The sequence below is a fragment of the Malaclemys terrapin genome, chromosome 1, assembly GCF_027887155.1.
Source record: "Malaclemys terrapin pileata isolate rMalTer1 chromosome 1, rMalTer1.hap1, whole genome shotgun sequence".
Taxonomy (NCBI): Eukaryota; Metazoa; Chordata; order Testudines; family Emydidae; genus Malaclemys; species Malaclemys terrapin.
In genome coordinates this window covers 16,786,935-16,807,172 of record NC_071505.1, presented here as the reverse complement: position 1 = coordinate 16,807,172, position 20,238 = coordinate 16,786,935, and the positions used below count along the sequence as shown (strand labels likewise).

Genomic DNA, 20,238 nt, shown 5'->3' with positions numbered 1-20,238 from the left:
ATAAAACAGAACACGGTAGCCCCAGGCTTGGCCTTTCTCCTGCCCCCACCTAGGCTGCAAGCAACAAAGACACTCAGAAGACTGAAGACTCCAACAGAGGAGACTGGTCCAGGTTGAAGGGACAAACCTGTATATTAAGGACTGTAATATCTAGGGTTACCATATTCTAAGGCCTCGTCTTCACTTATCGGAGGGTCCGGCGGCACGCAATCGATGTTCTGGGATCGATTTATCGCGTCTGGTTAAGACGCGATAAATCGATCCCGGATCGATCCCGGAAGTGCTCACAGTCGGCGCCGGTACTCCAGCTCGCCGAGAGGAGTACGCGGCATCGACTGGGGGAGACTTCCTGCCGCGTCTGGACTGCGGTAAGTTCGGACTAAGGTACTTCGAATTCAGCTACGTTATTAACGTAGCTGAATTTGCGTACCTTAGTCCGAAGTGGGGACTTAGTGGGGACCAGGCCTAATAGTCCAAAAAGAGGACACTCCACGGGGCCCCGTCCCCGCCCCAACTCCGCCCCTTCCCCGCCCCCAACCCCGCCTCAACTCTACCCCTTCCCCGTCCTGGCCCCGCCCCAACTCCGCCCCTTCCCCAAAGTCCCTGCCCCAACTCCGCCCCCTCCCCTGAACGCTCCGCCCCCTGATCCTCCCCCTCCCCTGCTTCCCATGAATCAAATGTTCACGGGAAGCCTGAAACAGGCAGGCAGCAGGTAAGCTGGGGCTGGGGTGGTGGGGGTGTGTGAGGAGGCACGGCCCAGTCTGGCCCCCCGGGACTGAGCGGCTCCCTCCGGCGGCTGGCCCCGGCCAAGAGGCTCTGGCCCCGGCGTCTCCGGCCCGGCTCGGCTCAGGCCCTGGGGCGCCGGCCCCGGCCCTGGCCGAGCGTCGCCGGCCGGTGGCCAAGCACTCCCAGCCCCAGTCCCAACGGCTCCGGCCCAGCTCGGCTCGGGCCCAGGTTCCAGCCAAGCGGCTCCAGCCCGGCCCTGGCCCTGGGCGAGCGGTGCTGGCCGGTGGCCGAGCACCCCCAGCCCCAGCGGCTCCGGCCCCAGTGACTCCAGCCCGGACCCAAGCCCCACGACCCCTCCCTATTTTCCCGGACATGTCCGGCTTTTTGGAATTTCCTCCCGGACAGGGATTTGAGGACCAAAAAGCCGGACATGTCCGGGAAAATCTGGACGTATGGTAACCCTAGTAATATCCAGTGGGGTGAGAAAAACTGCTTAATCTAGATGTTGCCCAGTCTAATAGCGTTGAGAGTTTAGACCGCGTGCTTATATTTTATTTTATTTTGGTAACCACTCTGACTTTTTGCCTATCACTTATAATCACTTAAAATCTACCTTTTGTAATCAATAAATTTGTTTTACTGTTTATCTTTACCAATGAATTTGCCTGAAGTGTGGTAAATCTGCTCAGGTTTCGCAAAGGTTGGTGTATATCCCCTTTCCATTGATGAAGTGGTGAACCAATTAATAAATTTGCATTGCTTGTCTTGAGCAGTGCAAGAGGGTATATTCCTGAGGTACAGTGCTGGGAGCTGAGGGGGATTTGGCTGGTGCCTTTCTCTCTGTGATTCATAAGTGGCTCTGGGAGCATTCATACAATCTAGCTGGGTGTGAGGCTTCACATGCTGTTGTGCTGACTGATAGCAGTGCCTGGAGGGGTTTGCTGCTTGTCACTAGCAAAGCATTGTGAGAGACAGCCCAGACTGGAGAGTTAAGGGGGCACTGCGGTCCCACAGTTCCAGGTTGTACCCTGGGGATCCTGTCACCAGTTGCACTGATTTTCTAGAAGACAAAGAAAGCCAAGCTAGAACTTCATATATTATTTAAGGAGGAGAAGCAAAAGGAGATAATACAAAGCCATTTACAGCATTAAAAACTTTTTTAATCTTTCAGAGAGCAAGAATATTGAACTGCACGGTACTGGAATGCGTAGTGCAAGTGAATTGGCACAATGCAAGCTTGGGAGCAGAGCCTGGAGTTGAAAACACTCAGGGTTCTTATTACAAGACTGTACACATGCCAAATCCATACTCAACACTAACATCCTCAACCCCATAAATAACAGCTGGGCAGGAAATGGCAAATGGATATACAGCATTTCACATCTAGGTTCTAAATTACTCCAGGTTGATAGTGGTGAGTGTGAAATGAGTTGTGGGTTTCAGGGCACAATCTAAAGCCCGTTGAATCCAATAGAAGCCTTTGAATTCAATGGACTTTGGACCAGGCCCTCATATAAGTTCCGGCTATAACTTGTTCCAGCCCCACAATTAGCATTTGGTAGAATGTTGGCCATCAGACTCACCAGGAGGGGATAAGAACATGAAGACTTATCGAGCTTTTCAACCCTAGAAGCCACAGCTGAAAAATCATGGCCGGGTAGCATCGAGGAAGCATGAAGTGCCGTTGCCCAAGCTGTAGATAGATAGTTGTTCATTCTCTAGGATTGTTATTCCAGCAGCTTTCACCTGCACTAAATTGACTTTAAAATGGAGTTTTGTGTTTGTCAGCAAATGTAACATTTATTGAATAAAAACAATGAGGAGTCCTTGTGACTCCTTGTTGTTTTTGCTGATACAGACTAACACGGCTACCACTCTGAAACCTGTCATTTATTGAATAGTATTTCAAAGGGATCGTGTAAAAAGGTACGGAACTGTCATGGCACAGTGATAGGTTGCTGTACCATTATATGCAAGAAAAACTAAAGCAGAGCCCTTGTTAATCTCAGAAATGCAGGAATGGAAACAATCTCTCGAGCAGTGGCTACCTACCTCCGCTACCTTCTAAGCATTGAAACTCAGCGTTGTGCAGAGATTTTAGATGCTGCTTTTACTAAGATCATTATCTTTCTCAACCTCCATGAAAAATGTATAGGAATGAAGAGTATATAGACTCAAGGGTCATTTTGCATCAGTCATGGTAACAGCCTAACAGGTCCTGCAGGCCTTAGCATTCAGTGCTGCACGAAAAGTTTCACTTTTCATCTTGCTGTCCAACTCCTGGCCCATGAGCCAGATCCACCCTGCTTAATTCATATCACTGGCCCAGATGTGAGTCAGGCTCACTGTGATGCAAGTTCACATTTATTTTCAAAACATTGAGTTTCCAGTCATTATGATTTGCCAGGACCCCCTTTAAGATCAGATACAATATAGGAGCATTTTAGATAGCCTCAAGAAGTTGTACGAGGAGAGAGAAAGGTGTGAGTTGTTCCTGTTCTTTTTCTTCCACTTGGCAAACTTGAAAAGCAGTACTAAAGGCTGCTGTCCACGTTTGTCATCCATTCTATGGCTTCTGGTAACATGAGATGAATCAAGAATGTTCCTCCAAAGAAAGATCTTAGAAGGCGGTGAATCACTAGATGATCCATGGTTTGGCTATCTTTCTCCCCTTTTGCATATCAGGCTCTCCTTCATTTTCCATTTATGTTAACTGCCCTATTTATCATTGGTGTTAACCCTGGAGCATAATATGGAGATATACCTATCTCATAGAACTGGAAGGAACCCTGTAAGGTCATCAGGTCCAGCCCCCTGCCTTCACTAGCAGGACCAAGTACTGATTTTGCCCCAGATCCCTAAGTGGCCTCCTCAAGGATGGAGCTCATACCCCGGGGTTTAGCAGGCCAATGCTCAAACCACTGAGCTATCCCTCCCCCCATTATGGCACATTGTTTTCAACTAAGTTAGATGCACACCCAATTTATACAGACAGTTACTGCATGGGCACACAACTCAAGTAATGCATAAGCAAATGAACAAATAAAATAGAGCAGAAAGAACAGTGGTCCTAAAGGAGTCTAGCCTGAGCCTCTGGGGGTTCCTACCCTATGGACTACAACAATAATGGCTACCCAGAGTCCTCTGACACCATTTCCCAGCATGCTTGGAGTCAGAGGTTGGGGCAGAATGGAGTAGGCTTCTGCATTGGGTGATAGGGACAAGCAATTTGCTGGGTTAATGATGTGTCAGGCCTGGAATTTGGGAAGACTGTTGTGAGAGCAGCCTCCACCTGGCTGGCCCTCACTGGAGTTCCCAGCTGTGCAAAGAGGTGCAGTGGGGAAACTATACCTCTAGCTCATCGAGAGGAGACACAGCAAGATCCCGGGCTCCAGGTAGCAATGACTGAAGTCTGGGAAGAGGAAGCAACAGTCTGGGTGTACTCTGATGCTTTTTGTCTAGGAGAGAAAATGGCTCCAGTCTCCTGGTAAATCTCTAGCTCTGTGCTCATTTGTGGCCTAGTTACTTATATTGTGTTTATGATACGAATGATTAGGAAGAAGTAAAGGGAAGGAGGAGGAGAAATCAGAGAGTGTGTGAAGGCAGCTTGAGCAGGAACCATTTGGGGTCTACCAGGTTCCTAATAAAGGCCCAAAAAGAAGTACTGGGTAAACCAGAATAAAACTTAGTTTCTTGGTATTTGTGTTTAAGTTTTCTGGACACTTTAATGCCCTAGGGAACCATTATGGGGCCAAAATAATAATAAAATCTGGTTTTCTTGTGTTCAGAACATGAACCAATCATCAAGAAGCTGAAATGTCATGAAAAGGCCAGTTTTATGTTATTTCAGCTCCATAAACAGCTCCCTGAGGTTTAAAAGCAGCCCATGAAACATGTAAACATAACGAATTCAAAGGGCTTGACTGACAGCTGAATTACTCCAGTTTTATACCGGTGAGATCAATTTAGCTCTCCTGGTAAATCTCCAGCTCAGAGCTCATTTGTGGTCTAAGATCAATGTAGTTGCCGAATGAGGGAAATATTTTTTACATTTGGTAGGGCCAGAGTGGCATGGGAGGGACAAAGACCACAACACAATGTTTTCTGCTTTCCAAGCTTCATTTGATTCAAGTTTTGTCGGTGGCCAAAAAGCAAAAACCACAAAAAACAAAAAAAAAGTTGGAGACAACTCTGCTCTGTCTTCCTAGCTTTGCACCAAATGCCTTTGTTTATTATAGATTCTCGCTGGTTACATTTTTGGATGCTTTAACTACTTAAAGCAGTTCTAATGAATTACTATAAGTGATTTCAGCATACACAGGCTCTCGAGTGCATCATATAATTTGAATGGTTAGAATAAAGGACTTGCCTTTTTCAATGCAAAACTTTTCCTGAAATCTGGCAGTGTAGATATTCTGCTTACAAACTGTCCTCATGAATATCCATCTGTAAAAAGAATTGGACCAATTATTTAAAAGACTACTTTGAGATTTTGGGCCAGATCCTCGGCTGGTATAAATCAATATAGCTCCATTTAATTTAGAGCTATGTTGATCTACACCAGGTGAGGATCTGAGCCCTGGTTTTTAATTTATTCTTTAAGAACTTTATAAGCAGATGTCTTCAATTTGTTGACTTAGAAAACTCAGGGGGATGTTTCACAGACACTAAAAATGATGTTCTTAAAAATCTCAGTATGATTAGATAGGAAACAACATATCTACTTTTAAAGATGTATGGAGGAATCAGGGAGCAAAGAGAATGCATGTGATATTTGAGAAGTGTTAAGTATAAAAAGTAATCAGGGCAGACCTGTTGGTTTGGAAAAGTAAATCTAGGCTGGTCTACCCTAGAAAATGTTACTGTGTCTGACACAGTTGTCCGCAGTCATGTTAGCTGGAATGATGCCAAACATGGGTTGTCCTGGCCTACAATGACTGCTAAACCAGTCAGCATCATGTTAGCTATCACAACTGTAAAGAACTGTCTTCAGGCATAGTGGAGAGACAAGGTGGGTGAGGCAATATCTTTTATGGACCAACTTCTGTAGATGAAAGAGACAAGTTTTTGAGCTTATGGAGAGCTTTTCTTCAGTGTAAGCTTGAAAAATAAATTACCAAAATAATTGAAATTGGCATGATTATATTGTGTTATTTTGACAAATAAAATATGCAGAATTTTGCAGAATTTTAAAATATTGTGCACAGAATTTTTTATTTTTTGGTGCAGAATTTTCCCAGGAGTACCTAATACTGGTTAAATATGCCTTGCATGGTTCAGTGGAGACTAGACAAACACATGTTAAACCTGATTCCTGCCCCTACCTTGTCTAGAAAATAGATTTAACATGGAGAAACCTGGGTTTCAACAGGAGAGAGGCATTGTTCTTCCATAAAGGAGAGGGGATGTTTTCAGCTTGTTTTTGATTTACAATAAAAAATCTCATATATATTGTTGCAGTTATGGTGCTGCACATCTGATTTTGTTTTGTAACTGTAGTTGAGAGCGGGGAAATGTGAATGTGTTTGAGGCACTGTGGAGTTGGTGTGCATTTGTAGAATCTTTTTTAACAGAAAATCGAATTCCAGATAAACAGGATTATAAAAGCCAGATTCTGATCTCAGTGACACTGGACTCGGTTTTGACTGAGTGTAGTGGTGTTACTCCAGATTCATGTAGGTGTCTCCAAGCAGAATTGGGTCCTTTCTTGTGAAATATATTAATCTGAAGCTGAAGTTTCTAAAAATTCCAACATAACCCCACCCTCCATTTTATCTTTTCTACTCAGCTCTTACCTTGAGGCCCCTGTGGCTTCTTTGTGTGGCTGTACCACACTCCCTCATATGTACGGAGAGTCATTTTTTTTTGTCCTGGGAGAAGGAAAATATCCCTTTTTTCATTCTCAATCAATTTCCAGGGTAAGGATTAATGAGCAGTTATGGTTTTGCAAAGTTGGTCTGGTAGTATAGATGGATACTAATCTAAAACTTTTCAATTCACATTAAACAGCTGATCAAAGTGTTTGGGGTTCAGTTATCATGTTTTTTTGTTTTTGTTTTTTAAATAGAAACAGATGGTGTTTTACTAGGTAAGGGCCATCAAGACTTCTTTCCCTCACGTTTTAACCAAGGGGGATTCTGTTTATATGAATTCTTCTGCAACACCTAAAAAAGATGTTAACCCCTCCCCCCATCTTGATGCACTGAACACTTGTGTAATAAGACAGCTAATCCATCTATGCATCATTGTCAAGTACAGTACAAAAATGGTGACTTGGAACTCCCTAGATACTGATTAAAATACTGGCATGGATGAACCACCCTTTGGTTCAGCAATATGTGCTTCTTACAAATCTAATAAAATTAGAGCAGAAAACTGACTATCCTAAGCATTCTGTGAGACACAAAGCAAATCTGAGTCAGAACGCACGACCAGGGCCCCTGTCTCACAATTTTAATAATGCAGCAGGACCCTTATGCCTGAGCTGAACTCCACTTAAGTCAGCGGGGTTCTGCCTATGTAAATCAGCCTGCAAGCCGGGGGCCTAAATCTGATGAGATGTGTATATATTCTATGTATTTTTCATAAACTTTCTCTAATCAGAAAAGAGACGGAGGACTCCTTTAGGACCACTGTTCTTTCTGCTCTATTTTATTTGTTCATTTGCTAGAGTTCCAGAAGCTAGCAAACATCACGTGAGGGTTACATCACTATATCACATCAACAAAATTGTAGTAAGGGGGATGACTTTCCATAAGCTCCTGGAGTCTCAGCTCATTCAATTAATTCCTGTTTTAGGCCTTTTTTAATCAATATGAAAATCATCTAATTCAAACCACAGCAGCAGCATTGCTGGATGTCTTCAATGAATCAGATATACACAGCCACCATGAGTGTTTATACACTGGTTTGTACATTTCCACCCTTTCCACAGGATAGTCATAGGGACACATTTCCAGCCCAGCCTTAACCAGGTCTCTTTTTATGAGGCTGTGAATATGCAATTTGAGCCTGCATATAGATATCCAAGTCCCTGATCATGCCTGTAAATCAGGAAATTAAACATCTAAATTACCTAAATTGGTCTGGAAAACGTGACACATAGTGAGAGATTTAAGAGGTTCCATCATTCAGTTTATCCAACAGAAGGTTAAGAGGGGAGTCTCCAAGCACCCACATGGGGAAGAGATTTCTGATAATAGACAGATCTTTAATCTAGCAGGAAAAAGCATCATATCCAGCAGTTGGAAGATGAAGCTAGATGAATTCAGTCTAGAAATAAGGCACAGATTTTTAACAGTGAGGTTAATTAACTATTGGAACCATTTACCTAGGGACGTGATGGATTTTCCATTACTTGAAATCTTTATATCAGGACAAAATATATTTCTAAAAGCTATGCTATATCTCAAACAGAAGTTATGGCTTGTTGCCGAAATTACCGAGTCAGGTTCTTTGGCCTGTGTTATACAGGAAATCTAGGTCATCAGAATGGTCCCCTCTGGCTTTAAAATCTATGAAACTGTAGATAACAAACAGGAGGTGCAAAATGACCCCAATAGAAATTGGAGGCCAAGGTCTGAAAATCTAGCCCATAATCTCTCACACTACATAGGTCATTGCATGCAATCTGATCTCTCACATAACAGGTGTGCTTTTGGGAGATCTAGTGATGTGTTAGCAAAAGACCTGATAGGGAAGACACAAAACCTGCCAGACATGACTGCAAGTAGTGACCCCCCCCAGACAACTGGAAATTGTGCACTATGGTGAATGCCTGCCTCCACCCACTCTACATGTGTACAGTATGTCTTCCCCATCCCAGACTGCCTGAAGAAGAAGAAGCCAATAAAACCCCTACTGCCAGTATGCAAATCCAAAAGACAAACAAAAGGCAAAGTAAACAGTAGCTAGAGAGTCAATGAAGAGTTCACTCAACAAATATGAATTTTAATTAACGTTCATAAGCTGTAAGACCTAGAAGATAAGGAAATGAATCAAGATCAGGAGTCCATTCCTGCTGTCCTAACTCATCTGAGTATTCCCATTGCCTTCCGTGGGACTATTTGTGTAAATAAGGCAAGGCAATTTGGTCCAAAGGGCTGAAAATCTAAAAATGTTTAATTTCATAAGTAATACAGACATCCCCACTGCCCCCAGAACTCTCCCAGCTTGAAACATGCCGAGTGCAGAAGCTCACCAAAAAATTGGCAGTGGTTAAGTTGCTGGTTTGCTGAGACCGCAGCCTAGCCTGCTGACCAATATTGCCTCGCTGTTCCCTTGTGTTCCCCTGTCTGTCTATGTCCACTTACTGTCTTTTCTTATCCTTAGATTGTAAGTTTGGAGCAGGGACCGTCTTTTTGTTCTGGGTTTGTACAGCGCCTACCACAACGGGGTCCAGGTCCATGCCTGGGGCTCTGGGTGCTAATAAAGGAGTTGTTCACCTGAGGCCTGATCCAATGTCCATTAAAGAAAATAGAAAGACTCCCATTGACTTAAGTTGAACCAGGCCCTTGCTGTTGGAAGTGTTAACAAAAAGGAGATCGGACATTTATATGGGTATCAAGAATTTACCTTAATTAATAACTCAAATGTTGTTGGAGGGATGTTAAACCACATGCTTGAGGGCTTAGATTAACCTCAATCAGGATGAGGCCGAGTGGTGGGGGCAGTTTACTCCACACCTGCCTACTATGTGGCTCTTATCCCTTCCTCTGAAGCAACTGGTGCAGCTGGGACAGCAGACCTAGGGAGCACCCCCACAGTGGAAATACTGGAAGGGCTGACGTATGTTGCTGACCTCAATGTTTTTCGCCCCCTCAATATCTCGCGGAGGTGAGGGAGGGACCCGACTATGTTTCCATCCCTGCATATGAGCACCAGGGGGCAGAGGCAAGAGCGGGACTCAAAGGAGAAGCTGGAGTGGCCACCACGGCCCATGAGATCAGGCCAACTGCTGGGGAGTAGATAGGAACAGTTCTCCTCTCCCCACCTTCCAGCCACCACAGGTCCCAGAAGACACTCCCAGCATGGGGGAGGGGCAGAAGCATGTGCTCCAGTCGCTGGGGTAGAGTGAGGAGTATTAGTATCTTCATCTCAAAGAGGGAGAAACTGAGGCACAGAGAGGCTACACCACTATGGATGGTTGGAGCACTGTGTTGTAACATGTTCGTGGCTGGACAACATGGCACAGTTTGGTCTTGTCTCTTTGCATGGAGCCATTATAATCATGTTATAGAAACATACTAAAGCCCTGCAGGAGACCAAATTGAGATTATGTCACCATGTTGCTCCCCAGAGGTACCCAGGGCACCCTTACCACGAAGTGGCCTTGTCTGTGCCTGCTGAAGCTCAGCTCCCTGAAACCAACAGCCTCTGACAACCTCACTCTCTCTGCGCAGGCTAGTGATAGGCATATACCCACACACCACCCCGAGTCCTTAGAGCGCTCCCTGCAGTGCCCAGCCCTTAACATCTGGACACTCACAGATCTTACCATGTTTGCTATCCCCAGGGGGACAGTGCATACACTAGCTTGTTTGAGGCAACTAAGGATCAACTCCTCTATAAAATCACAGCACTAAGCTATATTCTCAGAGAAAACAATCATAAGTATTATCAAAGACTAAGATACAAGAGACAGTGAATAAGGATAATTAGAAACAAAATGGATATGCATAAAACAAAATCATAAAATGCAAATCTGGGTCTATGCTTATCAATGGTTACCTTTCCTTTATAATAAAGTAGGTTTTTCAGTCTTTTGCAGAGCTAGCTGGTTTCAGACAAACCGGGATCCAAGCCTTCCACCACAAATTTTGCTCAGTGAATAGATAACAAAATGTCTTTATATTCCCTGTTCTGTTAAGGAGGATGAAAGTCTCAGGGCAGGAGAGCATCAAGCTGGAGCAGAGGGAAACGATCCCATAGTTGGGACCAACCTTCCAGATGATGTCATGATTTCTTGCATTGAGGATATTCCTCCAGGAACAGGGAGACCAGTGAAAAGGAAGAGACTGTGCATCTGAAGAAGTGGGCTGTAGCCCACGAAAGCTTATGCTCAAATAAATTTGTAAGTCTCTAAGGTGCCACAAGTACTCCTGTTCTTTTTAATAGTAGCTGGGGGATTCTATTATTAGAAATATCGATAGTTGGTTTGTGATGATCGGGAGAACCATACAATGAATTGCCTGCTGGGTGCAAAGGAGCAGATCTCATAAGACATCTAGATAACCTTCTAGGTAGTACTGGGGAGGAGCCATTGGTCACGGTACAAGTAGGTAAAAGTGACACAGAGAAAAGTAGGAAAGAGGTTATTTAGGCTGCTAAGTAAGAGATTAAACTCTAGGACTTCCTTAATAGCATTCTCTGAAATGGTTCTAGTTCCATGCACAGGGCCAGTAAGACAGGCAGAACTGCAAGGTCTCAAGGCGTGGATGAGATGATGGTGTAGTGCCCTATACAGAAGGGATAGGCTCCATCTAAACCAAAATAGAACCAGATTGCTGGCACATAAAATTAAAAAGATCATAGAGGATTTTTTAAACTAAGGACTGGGGGGAAGCTGACAGGTGTGGAGGACTACATGGTTTGGGCAGAGACATCCCCTGGGGATGAATTATTAAAGGGGGATCTCTATATCCTAGTATGAAGGATAGGAAAGAAGTTGGTAAAGTACAAGTAGGAGCTAGTGAAGAACAGTTAAATGACATAGAGCGAGTCCCATTTAAATACAATACATGAAGGCAAGCAACTGAATACTGACAAAATGTACCAGTGCTTATATATGAATGCTAGAAGTCTAAATACAAAGATGGGTGAACTAGAGTGCCTGATATTAAATTAGGATATTGATATAATAGGCAACATGGAAGGTTGGTGGAATGAGGATAATCAATGGGACAGAGTAATGGGACAGAGTAATACCAGGGTACAAAATATATAGAAATGACAGAGTAGTTTGCACTGGTGTGGGACTGGCATTATATGTTAAAAAAGCATAGACTCAAATAAGGTAAAAATCTTACATGAAACAAACTGTACCATTGAATCGGTATAGACAGAAATTCCATGCTTGAATAATAAAACTATAGTGGTATGAATATACTATTGACCACCTGACCAGAATGGTGATGGAGATTTTGAAATGCTCAGGGAGATTAGAGAAGCTACAAAAAAACCTCAGTAATAATGGGGGATTTCAACTATCCCCATATTGACTGGGTACATATCACCTCAGGAAGGGATGCAGAGATAAAATTTCTAGACACACCAAATGACTGCTTCTTATGGTCCTGGAACCCACAAGAGTAGAGACAATTCCTGATTTAGTCCTAAGTGGAGCACAGGATCTGGTCCAAGATTCTTTTTAAGAACATCAGAAGCAGGACATCTGCCAAACCAGCAGTGGAGCCATTAGATGACCATGGTATTAAAGGAGCACTCAAGGAAGACAAGACCATTGCAAAGAAGATAAATAAATTATTTGCATTGGTCTTCACTGCAGAGGATGTGGGAAGATCCCCACATAAGAGCTAACCTTTTGGGATGATAAATCTGAACTACTGTCCCACACTGAAGTGTCAGTAGAAGAGGTTTTGGAACAAATTGATAAATTAAACAGTAATAAGTTACCAGGACCAGATGGAATTCACCCAAGAATTCTGAAGGAACTCAGATATGAAATTGCAGAACTACTAACTGTAGTATATAACCACATCTCTGAAACAAACCTCTGTATCAGATGACTGGAGGCTAGCTAATGTAACACCAATTTTTTTAAAAGGCTTCAGAGGAAATTCTGGCAATCATAGGCCAGTGAAACTAACTTCACTACCATGAAAATTGGTCAAAACTATAGTAAAGAACAGAATTATCAGACACAGATAAACACGATTTGTTGGGGAAGAGTCATTACAACTTTTGTAAAGGGAAGTCATGCCTCACCAATCTATTAGAATTCTTTGTGGGTGTCAAGAAGCATGTGTACAAGGATGATCCAGTGGATATAGTGTATTTAGATTTTCAAATAGCCTTTAACAAGGCCACTCACAAAAGACTCTTAAGCAAAGTAAGGACCATGGGATAAGAGGGAAGATCCTCTCATGGATCAATAACTTGTTAATAGATAAGAAACAAAGGGTAGGAATAAATGGTCAGTTTTCAGAAAGGAAAGAGATAAACAGTGGAATCTCCCAAGGTTCTATACTGGGACCTGTGCTGATCAACATATTCATTAATAAACTGGAAAAGGGAATGAACAATGAAATGGCAAAATTTGCAGATGATGCAAAATTATTCATGATAGTTAAGTTTAAAGTTGACTGTGACATGTGACAGGGGATCTCACAATACCGGGTGACTGGGCCACAAACTGGCAGATGAAAATTAATATTATAATTGCAAAGTAATACACATGGGAAAAAATAATTCCCACTACACATAGCTAATTTAGAACCCATCATTATATATAACCACTCAAGAAAGAGATCTTGGAGTCACCTTGGACAGTTCTCTGGAAACTTCAGCTGAATGCGCGGCAGTGGTCAAAAAGGCTAACAGAATGTTAGGAACTATTAGGAAAAAGATCAAAAATAAGACAGAAAATATCATAATGCCACTATGTAAATCCATGGTGCGCCCCCACCTTGCATACTTTGTCCAGTTCTGGACATCCCATCTTGAAAACGATAAAGTGTAACTGCAAAAAAGGTACAGGGAAGGGCAACAAAGATGATCAAGCATATGGAATGCCTTCCACAGGATGAGAGAATGAAAAGATTAGGGCTGTTCAGCTTAGAAAAGAGACAACGAAGGGGGGATATGACAGAGGTCTATAAATTCATGAATGATGTGGAAAAAGTGAATAGAGAAGTATTATTTACTAATTCCCACAATACAAAATTCAAGGGTCACCCAATGCCATAAATAGGCAGAAGATTTAATACGACGAAAGGACATAACACACAATTTATCTGTAGAACTTATGACCATGGGATATTGTGATGGCTATAAGTGCAACTGGGTTCAAAAAAGAACTAGATAAATTCATGGAGGATAGGTTCATCAATGCTAAGATGGTCATAGATGCCACCCCATGCTCAGGGCAATGCTTAACCTCTGGCTGCCAGAAGCCAGGAGGGGAAGACAGTGATGGATCACTCCACGTGCCCTGTTCTGTATACTCCACCTGAAGTTCTGTTATCAGCCACTGTCGGAGATAGGATACTGGGTACATGGGCCATTGGTCTGACCAAGTCTGGCAGTTCCTATAGTCTTCAAAGTTCATTTTTTGTCCCCAAAGACAGGCCAACCCTCTGTGGTTTAGTCTCTGGTGCCTTCCCATCCCCCTTTGACTTCATATGTAAATTGGGCTCCCATTGTGATGGCTTATAATGTTTAATTTACTTGTGAACTGAGATAAATAAGTGAATATACATCCCAACTCTGGAAGAAACCTGTTTTTCTCTTTGGTTGGCAACAGACTTTAAAGTACACCTCTACCTCGATATAACGCTGTCCTCAGGAGCCAAAAAATCTTACCGCATTATAGGTGAAACCACGTTATATCGAACTTGCTTTGATCCACCGGAGTGTGCATTTCTGCCTCCCCCCCCCGGAGCACTGCTTTACTGCGTTATATCCGAATTCGTGTTATATGGGGTCGCGTTATATCGGGGTAGAGGTGTATATTTTCAGTGCATATACACAGCCCCTTAAATAGCATCCAAACATATATCGTGCAATGATTATGAGGATCATAATTATGATTATGAGACATAGGTTTGATACAGGAGTGGGTGGGTGAGATTCTGTGGCCTGTGTTGTGCAGGAGATCAGACTAGATGATCATAATGGTCCCTTCTGACCTTAAAGTCTATAAGCTTTTATTAGGGTCCTTACATGACATTCTTTATGGGTAAATACTATGAAAGCTGTGTGCTAGGTGTAATGAGTTTGTCAGGACTCTTAGGAGTTACCGTTACAGAATAGTGAAGCCTTTGCCAGCTGGTACCAATGGGACTCTGTGTTTTTGGCAACTGAAATTTTTTTGGTTTTAAACTAAAAAAAAAAAAAGTTTTTAGGTTTTGCAATGAAAACCTGAATATTTTCATCAAAAAATATTTTTCCACCAAATGTCTTGTTTTCAGTTAAACTTCATTTTTTATTAAAAACTTTTAATTGAAAAAATGTCAACCAGCTCTAATTTTGAGTAAAGATGGGGCCTAAATAACTTTCCAAGGGTTACTCAGTATCTCAGTGGCAGAGCAAGAATTAATACTTGGAAGATCTTGATTCCTCCTTCATGCTCACTCCACTAGACTATGCTTCCTCCTAAGATGTAAACTGTTCATATTGGTGAAGGGGTTATTCAAACACTAAGAATAAGTCATGAATTCAGGCAGAACTATTTCACCAAAGTGTACTAAGCATATGGAATAAACTACCTGGGAAGGTAACTGAAGCAAAGCACATACATTATGTTGCAAAAAAGGGGGTTGAGAGACATGGCAATAAAGTAGAAAGTGGATTTAAGACCAGTCAGAAAAACAGATAAGAACATAAGAATGGCCATACCGGGTCAGACCAAAGGTCCATCTAGCCCAGTATCCTGTTTATCGACAGTGGCCAATGCCAGGTGCTCCAGAGGGAGTGGACCAACAGGCAATGATTAAGTGATCTCTCTCCTGCCATCCATCTCCATCCTCTGACAAACAGAGGCTAGGGAAACCATTCCTTACTCATCCTGGCTAATGGCCATTAATGGACTTAACCACCATGAATTTATCCAGTTCTCTTTTAAACGCTGTTATAGTCCTAGCCTTTACAACCTCCTCAGGTAAGGAGTTCCACAAGTTGACTGTGTGCTGTGTGAAGAAGAACTTCCTTGTATTTGTTTTAAACCTGCTGCCTATTAATTTCATTTGGTGACCCCTAGTTCTTGTATTATGGGAATAAGTAAATAACTTTTCCTTATACACTTTCTCCACATCACTCATGATTTTATAGACCTCTATCATATCCCCCCTTAGTCTCCTCTTTTCCAAGCTAAAGAGTCCTAGCCTCTTTAATCTCTCCTCATATGGGACCTGTTCCAAACCCCTAATCATTTTAGTTGCCCTTTTCTGAACCTTTTCTAGTGCCAGTATATCTTTTTTGAGATGAGGAGACCACATCTGTACGCAGTATTCGAGATGAGGGCGTACCATCGATTTATATAAGGGCAATAATATATTCTCAGTCTTATTCTCTATCCCCTTTTTAATGATCCCTAACATCCTGTTTGCTTTTTTGACCGCCTCTGCACACTGCGCAGACATCTTCAGAGAACTATCCATGATGACTCCAAGATCCTTTTCCTGACTTGTTGTAGCTAAATTAGCCCCCATCATATTGTATGTATAGTTGGGGTTATTTTTTCCAATGTGCATTACTTTACACTTATCCACATTACATTTCATTTGCCATTTTGTTGCCCAATCACTTAGTTTTGTGAGATCTTTTTGAAGTTCATCACAGTCTGCTTTGGTCTTAACTATCTTGAGCAGTTTAGTATCATCTGCAAACTTTGCCACATCACCGTTTACAGGGCTGGCTTTAGGAAGTGCGGGGCCCGATTCGAACAGTTTCGACGGGGCCCCGACAGGGATGACTTAAAAAAAAAAAACACGTTTAAAAAAAACACGTGGGGCTTGTACTCCCCGGGCCGCGCTCCTAGTCTTTGGCGGCGGGTCCTTCACTCGCTCCGGGTCTTCGGCGGCACTGAAGGACCCGCCGCCAAAGACCTGGAGTGCCGCCGGGTGAGCAAAAATTAAAAAGGTGCCTCTAGCCAGGGAAGGGATTCTCTGCCACTTGCCCCCCACCCTGGGCGACCCTGCCACTGGGCGCGGGGCCCTCTTAAGCGCGGGGCCCGATTCGGGGGAATTGGTGGAATTGGCCTAAAGCCGGCCCTGACCGTTTACCCCTTTCTCCAGATCATTTATAAATAAGTTGAATAGGATTGGTCCAAGGACTGACCCTTGGGGAACACCACTAGTTACCCCTCTCCATTCTGAGAATTTACCATTAATTCCTACCCTTTGTTCCCGGTCTTTTAACCAGTTCTCAGTCCATGAAAGGACCTTCCCTTTTATCCCATGACAACTTACTTTACTTAAGAGCCTTTGGTGAGGGACCTTGTCAAAGGCTTTCTGGAAATCTAAGCAGGGCCGGCTCCAGGCACCAGCTTAACAAGCAGGTGCTTGGGGCAGCCAAAGGAGAGGGGCGGCACCTGCGGCAATTCGGGGGCGGCAAGTCCCTCACTCCCTCTGGGAGCGAAGGACCTGCCCGCCGAACTGCCGCCGCCGATTGCGGCTTCCCCCCCCCCCCCCCCCCAATTGCCGCCGCCGATCGCGATCGCGGCTTTTTTTTTTTTTTGCTTGGGGCGGCAGAAATGCTGGAGCCAGCCCTGAATCTAAGTACACTGTGTCCACTGGATCCCCCTTGTCCTTGTCCACATGTTTGTTGACCCCTTCAAAGAAATCTAATAGATTAGTAAGACACGATTTCCCTTTACAGAAACCATGTTGACTATTGCTCAACAGTTTATGTTTTTCTATGTGTCTGACAATTTTATTCTTAACTATTGTTTCTGCTAATTTGCCCGGTACCGACATTAGACTTACCGGTCTGTAATTGCCGGGATCACCTCTAGAGCCCTTTTTAAATATTGGCATTACATTAGCTAACTTCCAGTCATTGGGTACAGAAGCCGATTTAAAGGACAGGTTACAAACCTTAGTTAATAGTTCCGCAAACTTCACATTTGAGTTCTTTCAGAACTCTTGGGTGAATGCCATCTGGTCCCGGTGACTTGTTAATGTTAAATTTATCAATTAATTCCAAAACCTCCTCTAGTGACACTTCAATCTGTGACAGTTCCTCAGATTTGTCACCTACAAAAGCCGGCTCAGGTTTGGGAATCTCCCTAACATCCTCAGTCATGAAGACTGAAGCAAAGAATCCATTTAGTTTATCCGCAATGACTTTATCGTCTTTAAGCGCTCCTTTTGTATCTCGATCATCAAGGGGCCCCACTGGTTGTTTAGCAGGCTTCCTGCTTTTGATATCACTTAAAAAACATTTTGTTATTACCTTTGGAGTTTTTGGCTAGCCATTCTTCAAACTCCTCTTTGGCTTTTCTTATTACATTCTTGCACTTAATTTGGCAACGTTTATGCTCCTTTCTATTTGCCTCACTAGGATTTGACTTCCACTTTTTAAAGGAAGTCTTTTTATCTCTCACTGCTTCTTTTACATGGTTGATAAGCCACGGTGGCTCTTTTTTAGTTCTTTTACTGTGTTTCTTAATTTGGGGTATACATTGAAGTTGGGCCTCTATTATGGTATCTTTAAAAAGCGCCCATACATGGTTGCAGTTGGATTGAATGGATGGCTTCTATTTTCCTATCCTGAAAATTCCTATGCTCCTATGTTCCAATTTAGGTTCTCACCCTGCTCCTAGTTAATGGTTTTGATATTCCATTGACAAGTTCAAATTCATACAGCAACCATACACTTTGCTGTCACACCACTCAAAGACACAGCCTTCCATCAATAGGTTGGGTGGTTAGTATAAGTCTGGTGGGGCAATAGTGAATGAGGGTGGATTATGGCAGTAGAAATGTAGGTAGTTCCCTGAAATGCTGATTTCTAGGCTTAACTTTGGGTTTTCTAAAGGCATAGAATGTTTGTTGACAAAGTGCATTGTTCTGGGGGGAATCAATTGGATGCTAGCTAAAACACACTTACAAACTTAATTCTTTTAATGAAGTTTGCTGTCTGGGGTTTCATGATTATACTCGTAAGTGTTAACAAGTCACAAGTTCCTTTGCTGTTCTTTTAAACACTTGCTGGCACATTATCTTGCATCAGTCTCCTCTCCCAAGGGTCCCGAATGTTCTGCCCAACTTGAATGCAACAAACATTACCCTCTTCACTGTTCTAGCAGCCACACATCAATCTCTCTGTGTTTGCAAGATCTTCTCATTATCAACTATCTTTAAGCTGTTTTTTTTTAAATCCACAAAGAACAGCAATTCTCTCTTCAACCATCTTTCTAGTGCTGGTGAAGAATAAATAATGTAATAAAGTGGCAAGGAAAGAACTATTATGAAAGGGCATGTAGTGCCTTTGTCACTTCTTCAGGGCTGTGCTTCTTTTATTCATGTTGTGGAATATAAAAATCCCTTTATTCACATATCCATCTCAACTATTCATGAATGCGTAATGCAACTGCTGTATACTGCATACTGTCAGTTAAACAATGGCTATCTAGAAAGAATGCAGCTGCATTCAAAAAAAAAAAAAAAATCCATGCAGGCAGTGGAACCAGTTACTTCCTTTCACAGTCTCACTCAGTGGTTCATGTAAATATTTAACTGACTGATCTTAGAGATTGGCCCAAACCAAACGCCCTGATCTGGACACTGCCACATTTGAGGGAAGTTTGGATTTTCAGTGTGAACTTCACACCTGGTCCCTACTATGGCTGAACCAAAATCTCAGATATGAATATCCTCCAACTTTGGGATGGATCCCACTCTGTACCCTATCTCTGTAAACTTATCTCTAAGGGTCAGATTCCAATACCCTTACTCCAGATTATCAACATCTTACCCCACAGCTAGTTCCATCAACATAAGACCAGAACATAAAAGGGCCAGATCCTCAGACATTGATGTAAATCGGCATAACTTTTGACTTCAGAGTCTCTATAGGAGAGAGAGAGAGAAGATTCCCGGTGTAACATTTTGCATCAGACCTGAAATATTACACGGCCATTGACTCATAGCTGCTCCGGCAGCAAGCAACAAAACAACTCTACATTTAAAGGTGCAGTACACAAAAAACAGAATAAAAGCGTCTTAGTTTTAGTCACATGGCTAGATACACCTCAGTGATATTTATTATTATCTGTACTGATTATAAAACTTCAACAGTGATTTATTTTTACACAAATCCTTTGTTTCCATACATTTCAGTTTATTTCTCCCTTGTTTCTGTTATTTCTAATTTATGCTACAAGTGAATGTGGCAAAATTAATTTTTAAAACCCATCTTTGCAACAAATAAAAGCATCGGGGAACTGCATGATACACTCAGTGGCTTCTATTAAAAACTAGACTCCTTTTCCTGAGGTGGGGTTTTTCTGTATATTTTTGAAGTTTATAACAAAAATTCAAATTTCTTTTAAAAAGAACCAGAATTTACCAGCCATTCTAATCCCATGGCTAAAGAGGCTGTGGAGTGCTCCCTGCTGTTAGATATACATTGGAAGCTGCAATTTTCAAAGGAGCCTAAATCCCTTCGAATTCTTTGATAATCCCAGCCCAAGAACCTGATCCAACACTTATTAAAATCAGTGGAGATGTTGATGTTAGTGGGCTTAGGATCGGGTCCTAAATATCCAAATGTCAGTTAAAACAGAGAGTGTATTTAGGCCATGGTTCTGTGAACATACATGCACTTCAC

General features: G+C 42.7%; 1 long non-coding RNA gene across 1 annotated transcript in view; it reads left to right on the top strand.

Annotated features, from left to right (window-relative positions):
* The window catches only part of LOC128831028 (uncharacterized), a 31,469-nt gene extending 20,655 nt beyond the window's left edge, over nt 1-10,814 (top strand). Inside the window, exon 2 of the long non-coding RNA XR_008443726.1 lies at nt 10,596-10,814. This is a non-coding gene — a long non-coding RNA (uncharacterized LOC128831028). The remainder of the gene's footprint in view (nt 1-10,595) is intronic.
* The last annotated feature ends 9,424 nt before the right edge of the window (nt 10,815-20,238 follow it).